The sequence below is a fragment of the Hydra vulgaris genome, chromosome 14, assembly GCF_038396675.1.
Source record: "Hydra vulgaris chromosome 14, alternate assembly HydraT2T_AEP".
Lineage (NCBI taxonomy): Eukaryota > Metazoa > Cnidaria > Hydrozoa > Anthoathecata > Hydridae > Hydra > Hydra vulgaris.
The window spans coordinates 39,228,329-39,247,500 of NC_088933.1; the positions used below are offsets into that span (position 1 = coordinate 39,228,329).

The window sequence follows — 19,172 nt, forward strand, 5'->3', positions numbered from 1 at the left end:
GCGTATACAGACAGTATACAATACGACATCAGATGCGTAGACAGGTATACAATGCGACGCCTACTGAGTATCAAACTCGCATTTAAACACGTATCCCAGTCGGCAAATTTAGTTGTAAATGCGCATTAGAAACTCGTTTAAATACGTATCGATGTGGTATGTATGTTAGCCATTTTATCGTGTCGAACACGCATTAGAAATACGCATTAGATGCGTATAAAGACAGGTATACAATACGACGCTAATATACTGAGTATTAGACTCGCATTTAAAACTCTTGTAAACACGTATAAAACACAATAACCAGAGAATATTCAATACGATATTTTCCTGGTATTAAATACGCATTTAAAACTTTCCAGAATACGCATTATTTACGAATATATGTTAGCCATTTTATCGTGTCAAACGCGCATTATAAATACACATCAGATGCGTATAAAGACAGGTATACTATACGACGCCTACTGAGTATCAAACTCGCATTTAAACGCGTATAAAACACGATAACCAGAGAATATTCAATACAATTTTATTAACTAATATGAATTCATAACATAATTATAATGACTAGCAGTAAGCAACCCGTAATACGGGTTATGAGTTATTAAACCATTAATAACAATAAAAACACATTAATAACTTGATATATTATCTAAAATATCAAATACAAATTTATCTATAAATATTTTAACTTTGACTCCGTATCAACAACGTCATTGCTTATAGGTAACGACATATGACCGCATTAACATCAGTTGAGTTCTTTTTAAAATCACAACACAAGAACCAGAAAAGGAAAGTCAAGTAAAGCCTGCAAATATCTAAAAAAAGACACGAAAAAAAAATTACAATTTTTAATTACAAAAGTACTATTTGCATTTTATTGTTAGTAGAATTAGGATAATAATAACAGAAAATATTTGAACCTGTCATTTCGAAAAGGGCACAAGTCCATTTACTAGAACCTTTCAAAATCAACAAAAATATGACTTTTATTAAAATGTCTAGGTTGCTAAAGAAATAAAACATAGAAGTAGATAAATAAAGAACGTATATAACTTATGTATTTTTTATTTTTTATAAAAAAAACATAAATCATACAGAAATTTTTAATTCAAACTTATAAACTAACTGCTAAAACTTTTGGACTAAAAAATGACAGGTTCATATATTCTGTCTACAAAATAATTAAAAAAGATTATAAAAAGGCTAGACAACACATTGTTTTTGCTGGCAAATAACACCACAACTTAATAAGATATTTTATTAACTTAAATACTTGGACTAAAAAGATTTTATTTATTACGATATTTGAACAATCAAGGGACAATTATAGTTAAACAATTTGAGCAACTATATCATAAAATAGCAAGCAACTCGTAAAAAATTTCTTATAAATGGTCATTATAATTTGTGGTATTAAGAAATACGTAAGAGCTCAGTAATTACATAAGTTTTATTAAATCTTCCTCTCATCTAAGAGAGAGAGAGAGAGAGAGAGAGAGAGAGAGAGAGAGAAAGTGTTTCCAAAGCAGCATGTTAACAAATGTAAAAAAGCACGGAGTAAATAGTAGTCTCTGGTTTTATTATGTTACCAGTAAACAAAATTACTTTTACCTTGATTAAAAGCTAATTTCCAGCATTTCTTAATTAAGCTCCAGCTTCTCTCTAACTGTTGACTAATGATTAATAGAGTAAACTTCACATCATACTAAATTTACAAAATTAAAACCATGTTTCAACAGTTAGCTAACTAATCAAAAGATGACAAAGGGAAGACAAACTAAAAAAAAAAATGATATTATAAAAAAAAAAAAACTTATTTAGATTTAAAAGTGTTTGTTATTACTATAAATAGTTAAACTCATACTTTGCTTTGTTCTGAAGTGTCTAAAGTAAAATCAAATTAACAGACATTAACACTGCTTGACACTGAATTCTGTCAAGTAAGTTTTGTGCACGCCGAGTTGCATTTCTTACATTTCAACAACAATTAACTTCATCCTGCCTAGATCTATTTTTTTCATTTGACAACTATTTTCAAGTTACCTATTAGCATTTTACATTAATAACTTTGTTGAGCCTAATACTATCTATTTCAATTTCACTATTATCATTAAACATACTACCAGTAATCTTACTATTGTTACAATTGAATAAATGAATGTAAAAGAATCTTACAAATTGTGATCTTTTCTAATCAAAGACTTTATTTAAACTTAAGATTTATTGAAATCCATATCTTTTTATATGCTTATATACATAAATTATATACAATAGTCGTTTATCAAAAATATTAAACAATATTTATTTACATCAATTATTTTTAATTTAACAAAGAATCTACAATGCACAAAATTATTTTTACCTTAATGAACAAAAATAATAAATGCACAATCTTGTATAAAAAATTGAAGCAATGTCAGTCTGTATATTTTACTCTAAAGTAATTATATATATATATATATATATATATATATATATATATATATATATATATATATATATATATATATATATATATATATATATATATATATATATATATATATATATAAATATAAATATACTGAAATATAGGCAGATTTATGTTTATATACTTTCGTGTCAACAAATTACAGTCAGTTTTCCATGTTAAATACACAAAAAACATATCTAATATAAAATAAATCCAATATAAAACAAAACAAAATAGTAAACTTACTCAAACCAGTATCACTTACACCGTGTGAAGTAACTAAAAAACACTTCAGTTCTTTTCAATCACTCTAAAAAATAACTTTCAGCTCTTTCCAATAGCACTAAAAAATAAAACAAAACTTGCTTAGCTGAGTTGCCTAGTTTATAAGAATCTGAAAACAGATAAGTAAAAAACCAAGAACAAACAAACATTTATTTGTTAGAACTACTATATTTAAACAAATTAAGTTAAACAAAGAATAACGCCAATTCTCCTTAAAAGCTAAAAAAAATTTTCAGCTCAAATTTGCTTGCAGACCTTGCTTGTAAAATAAAATGTGAATAAGAAACACATATATACATTTTATATTGCATTAATCCATCATATGATAAATCTGAAATGAAAAAATGTAAGGGATAAATACAAAGAAAAATATCATATATGAATAGAAAATCAATATATCTGATAGAGATAAGATGTCATGATAAGAGAGTAGTAGTTGTTAAATATTGTTATTTCATGTTAGCTTTTAGAAAACAAATCATGTTGGTATTTCATGGTTCTAAAAATTCAAATTGAGATATAAACAAAATGTATATACGACAAAATGATTTTTCTTGAGTGGCTTTTAGTGAATGATTAAAAGCAGTGAGTTTCAATAATAAAACCACTTATAAATTTTAAGAATAGACACCAACATAAAGGTAAGCCAAATATAACAACATTAGTAACATAAATAACAACTTTACGCAAAATCTTGCTCAACATGTTTGCCAAGTCACACACTTTGAAAACATGGAAACAACATAATATGTTTATATTATGTTGTTTCCATGTTTTATATAATAACTATAAAACACAATACATTTATTTAACTTTATATAACATATATAAACACCTCATATAATGTTTATATACACAATAGATACATTTTATACTATTTTAATGACACATTTATAAAACAATTACATAACACATATTACCACATACATATATTTATCAAAAACTTTTTAACTTTGAACATAATATAAACATATATGCAAACTATAAACATATATAACTTGAATTGCGCGAACAAAAAATTTAAAAATAACCAGAAAAAATCTAAAAAGATTCATATATAAAAACATATATCTCGTAATAAAATATCAAATTATAATCATATTTAATTTAAATCAAATACTTATTGAATAAAGAGCAAAAAACAGATAGAAGAACTGCAATCCTTGTAACAAAATTTAACGTTTAGCAACAATAAAATGTCAGTGTTGGCTCGAAATTTTAATTTATTTTTCTAAATTTTTTAAAAAAGTACAAAAAAAGGTAATAGCAAAACAGAAATGTTAATAAAATAACAATCAACATAATAAAATAAGTAAGGTATGAAATGATAGGATTTATAATATATTTGAATTATATTAATTTAGGACTTGATAAAACTAAATAAATTTAAAAGTAGTAATAAATATTTTGATGATAAAGTTTTAGTAACTTTTTTAGTACAAAAAAGTACTGTAACTGTAATGGAGATATGCGATACTGCTTTAGCAGAACGATATCTCTTCATACAACTTTTCATGTATTCCTGACTGTTCCTTTTCATTCCAGACAAACTTTTTGCTAAATTTCTCAAGAGAAAACTTTTTAATTTAAATTTTGCTTTCACAATTTCAGTTTAAGCATGCGCTTTAAAGCAAAGATTTTCGTTTTTCCGTTATACGTTGATATTTGATCAAAATCGGGTACGATATCGTTTCCCATTTTGATCAAATATTAAATAATACGTATTTTTGATAAATAAATGGTATTGAACTCGAATTCGAAACTTAAAACTAAATGCGTATTTTTCTGGTATCAACGGCGGAATGTTATACGTGATCAATACTCCGAGTATTTACAATACTAGATATGCCAACTGGGATAAAACACGATAACCAGAGAATATTCAATACAATTTTATTAACTAATATTAATTCATAACATAATGATAATGACCAGCAGTAAGCAACCCATAATACGGGTTATGAGTTATTAAATCATTAATAACAATAAAAACACATTAATAACTTGATATATTATCTAAAAAATTAAATACAAATTTATCTATAAATATTTTAACTTTGACTCCCTTTCAGTAACGTCATTGCTTATAGTTAACGACGAAGACCGCATTAACAACAGTTGAGTTCTTTTTAAAATCTGTCACAACACAGGTACCAGAAACGGAAAGCCTGAAAATACCTAAAAAATAAAATTAAAAAAAAAAATACAATTTTTAATTACAAAAGTACTATTTGCATTGTATTGTTAGTAGAATTAGGATAATAATAACAGAAAATATATATTCCGTGACTACAGAATAATTAAAAAAGATTATAAAAAGGCTAGACAACACAATGTAGTAACACTGGCAAATAACACCACAACTTAATAAAATATTTTATTAACTTAAATATTTGGACTGAAAAGATTTTATTTATTACAATATTTGAACAATCGAGGGACAATTATAGTTAAACAATTTAAACAATTATACCATAAAATAGCAAGCAAATCGTAAAATATTTCTTAGAAATGATCTATTTTTTTCATTTGACTACTATTTTCAAGTTGCCTATAAGCATTTACATTAATAACTTTGTTGAGCCTAATACTATCTATTTCAATTTAACTATTATCATTAAACATATTACCAGTAATCTTACTATTGTTGCAACTGAATAAATGAACGTAAAAGAATCTTACAAATTGTGATCTTTTCTAATCAAAGACTTTATTTAAACTTAAGATTTATTGAAATCCATATCTTTTTATATGTTTACATACATTAGTCGTTTATCAAAAATATTAAACAACATTTATTTACATCAATTATTTTTAATTAAAAAAGAATCTTGACTACAATGCACAAAATTATTTTTACCTTAATGCATAAAAATAATAAATGCACAATCTTGTATAAAAAAATGAAGCAATGCCAATCAGTATATTTTACTCTAAATTATTATTTAAATATATATATATATATATATATATATATATATATATATATATATATATATATATATATATATATATATATTATATATATATAGGGGAACATGGGGTAAAATAACGAATGGGGCAAGATGACAACCTACAGTTATCTCTTAAGCAAAACTAAATATAACAGTTAACTTTAGCTGAAAGGGAAGTAGATTAATTTTACTAGATTTATCAATGGTTTCTTTTTAAGTATTATTTTTGTGACGAAAGCTAAGTATTAAAAAAGTTTTTCTGACATTGAGAAAAAAACTTATTATCCTCGTTTGACTTGATTTATTACATCGCTACATCACCAGCTAAAGGTAAATTTTATTTTTTGGACAGACTAAGATACAGGCGTTTTTCGAAACAGTCGTCATCTTGCCCCATGTTCCCCTATATATCTATTCACATACCTTTAAAAAGTGGTATTACACTTTACACAATGAAATATGGAAATACATCATCATTTTTTTTAACTACTTTCAAAGAAATTTATTTATTTTTTCTAGTCTGTTTTTTTCTAAGAAATTTAAATATTTTTTCTAAGAAAGAATATTTATAAAGATACAGAGAAATATAAAATATACTGAAATATAGGCAGATTTATGTTTATAAACTTTTGTGTCAACAAATTACAGTCAGTTTTCCATGTTAAATACATAAAATATATATCAAATATAACATATATCAAATATCAAATAAATCCAATATAAAATAAAACAAAATAGTAAACTTACTCAAATCAGTATCAGTTATACCGTGTGAAGTAACTAAAAAACACTTCAGTTCTTTTCAATTGCTTTAAAAGTAACTTTCAGCTCTTTCCAATTGCACTAAAAAGAAATAAAAAACTTACTTAGATAAGTTGGCAAGTTCTTAAGAATCTGAAAACAAATAAGTAAAAAAACAAAGAACAAACAAACATTTATTTGTTAAAACTACTATATTTAAACAAATTAAATTTAAAAAAGTGTAACGCCAATTCTCCTTAAAGGCTAAAAAAAAACTTTCAGCTCAAATTTGCTTGCATACCTTGCTTGTAAAACCATGTGAATAAGAAACACATTTAGAAAAGCCTAGAAACTACTTAAAGATGACATATGCAAAATTGAAGTTTGAACGTTGACTGGACTAATTATTAGCAGATGTTTTTAAAAAATTCATAAAAATTTACATATATTCGTTCTTTTATATTGCATAAATCCATCATATGATAAATCTGAAATAAAAAAATGTAATCGATAAGTAAATACAAAGAAAAATATCATATATGAATCACAAATCAATATAACAGATAGAGATAAGATGTCATGATAAGAGAGTAGTAGTTGTTAAGTATTGTTATTTCATGTTAGCTTTTAGAAAACAATTCATGTTGGTACGTCATGGTTCTAAAAATTCAAATTAAGATATAAACAAAATGTATATGTGGCAAAATGACTTTTCTTGAGTGGCTTTTAGTGAATGATTAAAAGCAGTGACTTTCAATAATAAAACCACTTATAATTTTTAACAATAGACACCAACATAAAGGTAAGCCAAATGTAACAACATTAGTAACATAAATAACAACTTTATGCAAAATCTTGCTCAACACGTTTGCCAAGTCACACACTTTGAAAACATGGTCCATAAATATTATAAGAAGTGTTTATATATGTTATATAAATTTAAATAAATATATTGTGTTTTATAGTTAGTATATATGTTTATATTATGTTGTTTCTATGTCATGGAAACAACATAATATAAACATATATACTAACTATAAAACACAATATATTTATTTAAATTTGTATAACATATATAAACACTTCTTATAATATTTATATACACAATAGATACATTTTATACTATTTTAAAAATTCATTTATAAAACAATTATATAACACATATTACCACATACATATATTTATCAAAAACTTTTTAATTTTGAACATAATATAAACACATATGCAAACTATAAACATATATAACTTGAATTGTGTGAACAAAAAATTTAAAAATAACATGAAAATATCTAAAAAGGTTCATATATATTTATATATAAAGACATATATCTCATAATAAAATAATAAAATTTAAATAAATATATTGTGTTTTATAGTTAGTATATATGTTTATATTATGTTGTTTCTATGTCATGGAAACAACATAATATAAACATAAATACTAACTATAAAACACAATATATTTATTTAAATTTGTAACACATATATAAACACTTCTTATAATATTTATATACACAATAGATACATTTTATACTATTTTAAAAATTCATTTATAAAACAATTATATAACACATATTACCACATACATATATTTATCAAAAACTTTTTAATTTTGAACATAATATAAACACATATGCAAACTATAAACATATATAACTTGAATTGTGTGAACAAAAAATTTAAAAATAACATGAAAATATCTATAAAGGTTCATATATATTTATATATAAAGACATATATCTCGTAATAAAATAATAAAATTTAAATAAATATATTGTGTTTTATAGTTAGTATATATGTTTATATTATGTTGTTTCTATGTCATGGAAACAACATAATATAAACATAAATACTAACTATAAAACACAATATATTTATTTAAATTTGTAACACATATATAAACACTTCTTATAATATTTATATACACAATAGATACATTTTATACTATTTTAAAAATTCATTTATAAAACAATTATATAACACATATTACCACATACATATATTTATCAAAAACTTTTTAATTTTGAACATAATATTAACACATATGCAAACTATAAACATATATAACTTGAATTGTGTGAACAAAAAATTTAAAAATAACATGAAAATATCTAAAAAGGTTCATATATATTTATATATAAAGACATATATCTCGTAATAAAATATCAAATTATAATCATATCTAACTTAAATCAAATACTTATTGAATAAAGAACAAAAAACAGATAAAAGAACTGCAATCCTAATAACAAAATTTAACGTTTAGCAACAATTAAAGTGTCAGTGTTGGCTCAAAATTTTAACTTATTTTTTTAAATTTTCTAAAACAGAACAAAAAAGGTAATAGCATTACAGAAATGTCAATAAAATAGCATGCGCTTTATAAGCAAAGATTTTCGTTTTTCCCCTTATTTGTTAATATTTGATCAAAATCGGATTCGATATCATATCCGATTTTGATCAAATATTATAAATACGTATTTTTGATAAATAAGTGGTATTGAACTCGAGTTCGAAACTTAAAACTAAATGCGCATTTTTCTGGTATCAATGGCGGTATGTTATACGTGATCAATACTCAGAGTATTTACAATACTAGATATGCCGACTGGCTGCAGCCAGTCAAGTGCGCAAATTGATGTATTAGTCCATCAAATGCGCAATTGATGTATCAGTCCATCAATTGCGCAAATTTGCGTAGGTATTTATGCCAGAATTTTTATTCACAACTCGACAAAACATTCTTAACTCAAACGAGACAGCATGTGAATTACACGTTGAAATTATAAACAAACTTACTTAAAAATTCGTCATCTATGCTATTTATATACAACCAGCTGGCAGTTTAAAAATATTCAAAACTTATCTGCCACATTTTTAACCGAAAAAAAAAAATATATATCGCAAAAGCTTGTTTACATTATAAACGGACTTGAACATTTACTTCATCAATCACGCAAGTTGCAAAGCCAAATGTTTTAATGATACTTTTTCAAAGAAAACCTTATCCTAAATATTAACCGAAAATTATTACGAAGCGTAACTCTTAATAATACTTCTCTCAAGTCAACAGTATTCATATGATAATTCATTAAAAAACAATCAAATTTTATAATATGTTTACGTTGACTTGAATTTTATTCTACAATCACTTAAGGTATTCAATGCTAATGATTTATTCTTGAAACAGTTTAGTGAAATGTATTTTCAATTGAAAAAACAAAAAACAACTTGCTACAAAAATCTTTTAGTATATGAAACTCAAATATAATAAATTATTAAAAACATTGGTCCAACTTAACAGCAAAGATTCCATTTGGTAAAAATTTGTGTTACCTTACAACAACTGATATCATTTTGGATAAACTTAATTTGAACCAGAACTTCGTATTGTATTAATTAGTCTGAAAAAATGTAAAAGTGCAGGAATAGACCAAATAAGTGTTAATGTAAATAAATCGATATTATTGATTCTTCATTACTTTATTTTTTTAATCTTTCAATTTAATCAGACCATATTCCGTATAAATTAAAATTGCTTAAAAGTTTCTTCTATTTTCAAATCTGGTGATGAGACTATTTCAAACCTGTTTCAGTCCCTGTTTTTCAAAACTAAACTAATGGATTATGTAAAACAGACTTTATAAACAAGTAAGATGTTTATAAACAAGTAAGATGTTTATAAACAAGTAAGATGTTTATAAACAAGTAAGATGTTTATAAACAAGTAAGATGTTTATAAAGTTATAACTATTAGCATTATTTACTTCAGCTAGTAACTGTAAAATATGTTTTACTGTAATCAGTTTGGTTTTAAAAAAAAAACATTCTATAGACGTAGGTCTCTAGAATGTTTTTGGGGTACCTCAAGTTTCTATTTTAAGAACATTATTGTTTTTACTTAATATAAATGACTTATATTTATTATCAATATTATATTTGTACTTATATTTAGTATTAAAAATACTAAATGTTTAACGGTGAGTTATATCTTTCTTGGAACTCTTGTTTTAAATACATTAAAAGCAACTTCTCAAAAAATGTTTCTAATGTTATATAAAACAAAATCTTTTATAAATAATACATTTTATTTATTACGTTATTTTTCGTTTGTAGATAGCAATCCTTCTAACTGTAACATTATCTAGGGAAGAATAATCACACTAAAGCGTGGCTTGTCCCTTTTAACAAAATTCTAAAAAACGACTTTGTCGTTCCGATAACCTACCTTAAAATAAGTTCTTACCAAAAAGTACATATTTAGCCTCGTAGACCTTTTATTTGGAAGAAATATCTTCGTATTTTGAATAAAAAACTATGACTTTGTCTTAAACTGTACTTAAAAGAACATTAGCTTGAATCAAACTGAAGTTTACTTTAGATGAACTTTGATATATTAGATTTCAAATATATTTTCAGAAAATAGCTTAAAAGTTTCAAGGTAAATAAGTAACAAGTAAAAGTATATGGCATGATCTTTAACTTTTGTTACTAAAATTTAATAGTTTAATTTTTTTATTGTTTTTGTTTTAGTGTCTTCCCGGTGGGAAATCGGCTTGCGAAGAGCTAGCCATAATCGTAACGATAAAGACAACGATTTGGCCACGAGAACTGCTAACTTTTTTAGGTTAGCGAAAGGCTACCGATGTTTGTAAAGATAAAGACAGCAATTCGGCTACGAGGGCAGCTTAATAAGCTAAAGACCCATTTGCTATTGTAGCTAGCGTCACATCGTAATAAAATCGCTGTTTAAAAATTTTTTAATATGTAGCTATCAACCAGCAATAAATTTGTCGATAACGACACATTGCTACAAAATCGCAATGTTTAAAGTTTATTTATTCTCGTAATTATTATAAACTCAATACTAAAAATCGAATTTTTAAAAGATGTTTTAGACATCAAGAAAAAAAATTAAAATTAAAAAAAAAACGCTTGAAAATCGCTATAAAGCTAGCTAATCGCATGCTCATTTCCCACCGGGTATTTCCTAATTTATTTCATGGAAATCTTGCTCCCACCGGGTATTTCCTAATTTATTTCATGGAAATCTAATTTGCTGAAGTATTTTGCTAAATTGTGTATATACTAATTTATTAATTATTTCTTATTTATATTACTGTTGCATATGATATTATTTTGTTATTTATTATTAATTTACTTATTATTATGCAAATTTTATTATTTTATACATATTATTGTATATTATGTTATACTATTGTCTATTATTTTATTTCTTATTTACATTATTTCTTATTTATATTATTTTATTATATTATATTGTTATTAAAATTTTTGAGTTAAAAAAAACGCAAGTGTAAAGGGTCTTTCATCTACTTTTTTAAGCAAGAAGATGACAAGTTGGATTTGTATTCTCGTAAATTCTTTTTTTTTTTCTCCAACGGCAGAAACAAAGTAAATAAATTGAAAATTAGATAGTACGTGAATACGTGACAAGATCAAATAAAAAAGTGACGGAAAAAAGCTGATGGCTCTCGAGTATTTTTTTTACCTTTAAAAAACATTTAAAGTTTTATAAAAGGTAGAAAATAAAATATTTAACTAAAAAAAAGGTAAAGCATAGCCTTTAAGTATTTTACTTCCATATGAAAGTGTTCAATTAAATGCGCTGTTTTAAATAGGACAACATAATTTATATATTTTTAAGATTTATTCGGTTTAATTGTCAGTATTTAATAAAATCTTATAAATTGTATTTATAAATTTTATTTATAAATTATATTTATTAATGTTATTTTTAGATGCATTTACTTTGTATATTCAACTTTTGTTTTAAAAACTTTTATTTTGACTAGCTCATGTATTATTTTGGACGTATTTTAGACGTATTTGCTTTGGATTATTTTATTATTTTAGACGTTTGACGTATTTGCGTTGCATTATTTTATTGTTTTAGACGTTTGACGCATTTGTTTTGTATTATTTTACACGTTTCTATCGTATTCATGTATATTTACATATGTATATAACTTATTTACATGCATTGTTTATAGTATATTTACTTATAAACTATACATATTTTATGTATAGTTTATAAGTAATTAAATAAAGAAAAATATTTAAGTTTCATATTATTTAATAAATATTTAAATTTCATTGATCACATGGTTTTCTACATGCTCCGCAACCTTTTTATAAAGTTAGCAAAGTCTGTAGTTCTTATTTATACATTTATGTTTCTCTTTCATTCATTTTATTGTAATAAATAAATAAAAATAAATTTAAAAAATTAAGCAATGCACTCATAATCTCAACAATTCATCATTGGCCGATCACTGGCCACTTTAGCGAAAAATAATAGTTAATTGTTACATGATGTTCTGTAAAGAATAATAACAGCCGTTGTCTAGCTAGTTTGTGGCTCAGATTGAAAACCATTTTCAAAATTTACAATATGTAAGCAACTATAACACATTCTAGATAAGAACAACCAGGAACGGGTGCAGCATTTTTTGATGTTTGAGGTAACTTCCAGACATGGAGCAAAATCAAAAAGTTTATATTTTTAAACTGATGTCAAATAAGGATGCTATGCAAAAGTTGCAGTGGTTGGAGCTTGCGAACAATATTTATATTGTGAAAACTGCCCTGAAAGTGAGTGCTACAAGTTGATAAAATATCTTTATTTTACTTTTCTCCACTAAAGTTATATTCATTGATAAATTCATACAATAATCTCTACGCGTTTAAAATGTATGACCATACAAAGTTTAAATACTTCTCAATTTTAGGGGGTTTCAAACTTTATAAAGCTATTATTTTTGAACGCTATGAGATTATATTATGAAATTTAGAATTTATGATAAATATAAATTTAGAATTAAGAATAAATAAAAGTAATATTATATCAACTTGTTGCTCTCACGTTTGTGGCAGGTGTCGCAAATATTATAGTACTTCTTCATATTCCCAGGCTACAATCATCGCAATTTTTAGAAAAGCATCATTTGTTGACATAAGTATAAATATATAAATGTTTAGAGTTTGCTCCATATCTGGAAAAGTAAATCTCAAACATCAAAAAATGCTGCATCTGCCCCTGATAACAACTAATAAATAACCAATCTGTTAAACAAACCTGAGCAACGCACTTTAATTGGGCCAATTAAAGTGCGTTGCTCAGGTTGGTTGTAAGCCTGCCAATATTCTTCCCCAAACTAAAGTTTCAAAAGAAAAAAAAAAGATACAGCTAAACTTGATAAAACATTAAATCAAATCGATTAAAACTCAAATTAAAACTTGGTAAAAATTTTATAAATATTGAAAAAAGTTGATAAATGAATTTTAAGTAAAGTATATTAATGTAAAACTAACTTGAAACTGTTTGAATCAAAAAATTCCAAAATTGGATTGGAAAAAAAAAAATTTTGTATTAAGAATCATAGATCGCATTATCTATCTTTAAGAAGGATAACTTTCAGAAATGAAGTGAACTTTAAACTGAGGTATATTTGTGTCTACATCAATTAAAAATGTTTAGCAAAAAATTGCTTTGATTGAACACGAGACTAACAAAAGCCATATAACTCATCCCCCCCTAACCCTAATTTTGCAGAATATAATTTGTTCTACTATTGAAAACAAATTCCATAAAAAGATTTCAAATTTTATCAAATAATACTTAAGTGTTTAAAAGATGAAGCCCATGTAAAGTAATCGAACCCCTCAAAACAATTAGGTTATAAGCTTTTCATGGTCATAACTTTCAGAAACAAAATTGCTCAGACAATTTGTTATATTTTTGCCGGAGAAAAAAATATACTCTTGAAATATGCACAAGACTTTCTTAATTACTTCAACAAATAAAAAAACCCAGTAGTAAATCAGTAATTGGTCATTTGAAAAGAAAAAATCTGGGCATTTTTTAAAGACCGTTTTTATGTAAATATTTACAAAATTAACCTAAAGCAAATTACCCAGCTAAAATAATTCAATAGATTTATTCTTGGCAATAGATAAATATTAGAAGTTTACTATGTTTTGTAACTTATGAGGGGGAATAGAGTAGTAGTTAAAAAATTTAACTTATCGAATGAAAAGTAAAAATGTTTTTCAAAAGTTTAGAATTGTTGTCAAAGATTGAGATTTTTTAAAGCCTTTTGTTTTAAATTTAAATTTATTTTTCAACATTTAGAATCTCTACAAGCACTTGCAATTGAGCCTAATCTAAAGTTTATAAAAGCCAAGTTAATTTCATATTAAATAAATAATTTAATAATGACGCCAAATAATCCAGTGCAGTGTTTTCTTGATTGTAAGAAAGTAATAATTAGAATTACAATTAAAACATTTCAAGCAACATTGTTTTTTTTTTTTATACATTTATAATAGTTTTGTTGCACTGTTTAGAACATGGAATTTAAAAACTGTTTAAAAATTATTAAGTAAACATTTGATTTATTAATAAATAAAGACGAAGTCAATGGTTCATTATTTACAAAATGTACTATTGACAAATAATTAGCCGTTGATTGAATTTTTCTTCATTTTCCAACTAATTTAAATCTTTAATTTTTATATTACATTTATTCTACAAAGACCTTGGGTCGGTGGTTGCAGGTTATGGCAGATTATGATTTTTTTAGGTGGTCAACTAACTGGAAGAAAATAAACGAAAATAGCAATAAGTAAAATAATAACATCAGATATTAGTTATAGATTTTATGGAGATGTGCATTTATAGTACTATCAACCATATGCTAACGTTGCGTTAGCATATGGTTGATAATACCATAAATGCACAACAACTTTGCGCAATGAGCAGTCAACCATATGCTTACGCTAAAGGACGACATTCGAGTAAATTTGATAAATCATCAATTTTAGCTACAAATAAGATCTTTGAATCATTAAGCATGGTTAATATTTCATGTAAATAGTCGACAGATGGCACATCAGACCAAAATATATAGTTATTATTAAAATAATAACAATTAAGGATATAAGATGCTTTATAATAACTTTGCAATTAGCCTGACGCCTCCTGGGCAATAATGTACTTCTCTGTCAGTTTACTTAGAGATTATATTTTTATAATAGTTCATGAGCTATTTTTTCTATTTTAGTTCTTACAATGGCTGCCACCTGTGCAACTGATATTTTATGAGTTTTACAACCGCTACATACAAAAAGATCTTATATAATTATGTATAAAACTTTTTTAATTATGTAAAAATATTAATTATGACTACTTATTGGTGTCTCTTATTATTCATTGGTCTATTAGCTAATTAATCACATGATAGCTAACTAATCACATGATATTCATTGCATAGTTGTTATCAATGTTTATTTTTCACGCAGTTGTGCTAACTTTCCAGCAACATGGGTTAATAAGAATAAAAATGAATCAATTGAAAATAAAACAACTGTTACTTAATATTAAACTTTTTTATTAAAATTTCTTTATAAAAATATTGTTAACTTTTTCTTATGTTATTGAATTTATTTTAGCTTGTTATCATAAATTACAATTCGTGGGCGTTACATGATTCGTGGGCGTTACTATACGTCAGTTTTTTTTCTTGTTTTAAAACTTTCAGCAAACTTAACATTGAGCAAAATTAAAACTTGTGCACGTTCATACCATTATATTTGTTAAATCATGGAAACTTTAAAAAACCCTCATACTTTGCTCTTTCTTACTGTTTAAGAAAAAAATTATGACCAAGAAAATTTTTCAATCTCCAAAAATCATCGAGTTGCAAATTTTCCATCCCCAAAAATCATTGAGTCGCAATTTTTCCATTGTTATGTCTTCTTATTGCTAAGATTAAAAAAGCAATTATATTTTTTTATTTTTTTTTGTATTTATAAGTCAATGAATACAAGTTTAATTAGAATAATAACTCACCATTTTGTTGTTTTTTAAGTTTAAGATTGTAGACGAGGGCAATAGTTTATAGTGTTTTTGTCGTCTCCAGGCTTTAATGTGTCCTTTTTTTTAAAATATATCATTTGACAAAAGTAAACAAACAAAAAAATTTGAATTGACGATCTTTGATAACTTTTTCAAGAACATTTCTCTATGCATTGTGGGATCGCCTGGGAAATAACAAAGTATAAAAATCAAATTTCGCATTACAGCTGTAAGTAGCTTATGCTTAATGTTGTTCTTATTAATTTAAACTTTGAAAATTTTTGTAAATGGAAGCTCAGTGACCTTCGATATTTTTTAAAATTGTCGAAGAATTATCATGGTTTTAGTAATTAAAGTAACGAATAAGTATTTAAAAAAGTTATTTACGTTTGGAATAGCACAGTTTCAAGTTGTAATCTCTCTTCAAACATTGATTTTGCAGATAATAGTAATTTTCCCACACCAAAAGTACCAATCATACCATCATTGAAAAAACCCTAAAAATTTGAAGAATGGATTATAATCCATTCTTCAAAAAAGCTTCAAGAGTATTAAAGTGATCACGGTATCAATAGGAGTGGTAACAAGCAAATTTACATTGTTATCAAGTTTTAGACCTTTCGCAGAAAACTCATTCATTAAAACCTTTACTAAATTTCCGCAGTCATCTTCATAACACTTTGTCTTTAAATCCATTAATAAATTTTCAAAGTTTAAATTAATAAGAACAACATTAAAGCTACTTATAGTTGTAATGCGAAATTTGATTTTTATACTTTGTTATTCCCCAGGCGATCCCACAATGCATAGCGAAATGTTCTTGAAAAGTTATCCAATATCGTCAATTGGTTCATGTCTGAAAGTTTTGAAACATTATTAAAAGCTGTCAGAAAAGAATAGAACATAATATATTTGATAAAAAAAAAGTAGGTTATTTTTTAATTTATTGAATTTAAATTTATTTATATTGTACTTTTTAAATTTATTTTTAAATATTAAAATAATAATATTGCTGTTGCTAAAATAATTACCCCAATTATAAGTTAATTAATGTGCCAGTGCCATTAGTTCCCCCATTAAATCATCAAGCCATTAGTTCCCCGATTAAAATCCTATGTGAAAGTGTCATTAGTTTGTTTGCGTAAGCGTATACATAGAACATAATATAAAAATAACCCAGTGGGCACGGGACGTAAAAAAGAGGTTTTTTAAACGTCTATTGAACGTTTTAGACGTGTTTGGAATGTTCAAAAAACGTCTTTTAGTTCCCGTCCCACGTTAGCCAGCTTTTTAGTTTAAGTTTTTTTACATTCACTCAAGGAATAATTTTAGACAAAAACTTCAGATACTTATTATTAGCATTCTTTATACACTCTAATCTCAAAAATAAAGAAGTATAAATCAATTAAAAATTGAAAAATGAAATATATATATAAAAAAAAAAATTAATTAAAAAAGAAATATAAATAAAAAATAACATTTATACAAATGTTTATTTGATAAAAGACATTTTTTGTCAATACTTAGCCTCTTAAATTTAGTAGATAACCTTTTCACTACTAGTTGTCAGTTGTACCATATTACATTGTCAAATAAATCAATGTACATATATTTTGAGACAGTTCCAATGGTTAAGTCGATTTACTGCGCTATTTATGATAGATTTAATAACAAAACGACTGACTAGTGGAGCATGGCTGATCACTGGTATTTCTATCCCATATTATTTTCATAATTTATTGCGTTAAAATAAGTGTGTTATTTATACTTTTTTTTTCTAACATCTAATTTCAATAATGTTTAAAATTTTTTGAAACATTTTAGGCTGACGCATTTCGCGGTTTATGGCAAATATTTTTGGAAGCAATTTTTGTCATTTCAATAGAAAAAAATCTGCTTATGCAGTCGAGGTTTTGCGATTTGAACCGCAAGTCAACTTTACGTACGTTAAAACTTGCGCGACTCTGATTTTATATTTTCTTTATTGGTTAATATCTTTATATTCCGATCATTCTAGGTTATTTTCTTTTTATAGATGCAAAGAAAGCGAATCAAGTTGATCAAGAAAGTTTTGGTAAGTAAAATTTAGAGGTATTTAAAGTGAAACGTGGTGTTATATCAGTAATTATAACAATTATTGAGAACTACGATTGCGAAACACAGTTGACGAAGGAAATACTTTAGGCAGGTTGTGTAAGACTGAAAATAAATTTTAAAATACATTAATGCTATGAGCTCATTAAGTTTGAATTTACTGAAGCTAAGACTTTAGATAATCAGTGAAGCCTAAACATTACCGCTAAACATTACCGGTAATAACTAAGTTACACATTACCGGTAATGACTAAGTTGGTTGTTAAAATAACTAAGATCCAGTATAATGATAAAACATTTTAAAACCAATACTTGTGTTCTTAATATTATAAAAGTTAATCTATTTAATAAATTTATAAGGTAATGTTTCTGAATTTGGTTATTACTTCTAATATTGAGCAAATATGCTTGTAAATTTCAGGGCCGACAACACGGGTTTCGAAGTTGGGGGGGGGGGTAAGGATAGTGAGGGGTTCAATCGTTAACTTTTAAAAAATTCCTTGGATTTTCTAAAAAAAAAAGTCCTTTATAAAAAAAAGTGGGGGAGGGGGGGGGGAGGGTCACGTGCCTCACGGTGTCGTCGGTTCTGAATTTACTATTATAATCTTTTTTTCTTGCTTTTCTTGTCTCGTTAATTGACACATGATAATTTTTTCATTAAAAACTAAAAAATAACATTTTTATTTAGTATGTATGACTTGTTTAATATGTTTCATTAATGCTACCAGCTCATTGTATTTATTCGTTATTGCATGAC

The 19,172-nt window shown here is 25.3% G+C and overlaps 1 protein-coding gene and 1 long non-coding RNA gene across 9 annotated transcripts in view; one reads left to right on the forward strand and one right to left on the reverse strand.

Annotated features, from left to right (window-relative positions):
- Window positions 1–639: 639 nt before the first annotated feature.
- On the reverse strand, window positions 640–7,424 carry LOC136090626 (uncharacterized). Its single transcript, XR_010643575.1, has 7 exons — window positions 6,743–7,424; window positions 6,448–6,543; window positions 3,044–4,924; window positions 2,708–2,804; window positions 2,372–2,444; window positions 1,621–1,714; window positions 640–824 (listed from the first exon to the last, which is right to left on the reverse strand). It is a non-coding gene; the product is annotated as an uncharacterized LOC136090626 (long non-coding RNA).
- Window positions 7,425–16,475: 9,051 nt separating this feature from the next.
- LOC100199858 (cysteine sulfinic acid decarboxylase) overlaps window positions 16,476–19,172 on the forward strand; it is an 11,548-nt gene continuing 8,851 nt past the window's right edge. For 2 of the 8 annotated variants that reach the window (XM_065817122.1, XM_065817125.1), the window contains exons 1-2: window positions 16,542–17,247; window positions 18,357–18,395. The gene's annotated coding sequence lies outside the window, so the exon portion shown is untranslated. Of the gene's footprint in view, window positions 16,522–16,541; window positions 17,248–18,145; window positions 18,264–18,356; window positions 18,396–19,172 lie in introns of those variants that run through there. The other 6 variants (XM_065817123.1, XM_065817126.1, XM_065817128.1 and 3 more) reach the window with 6 other exon arrangements.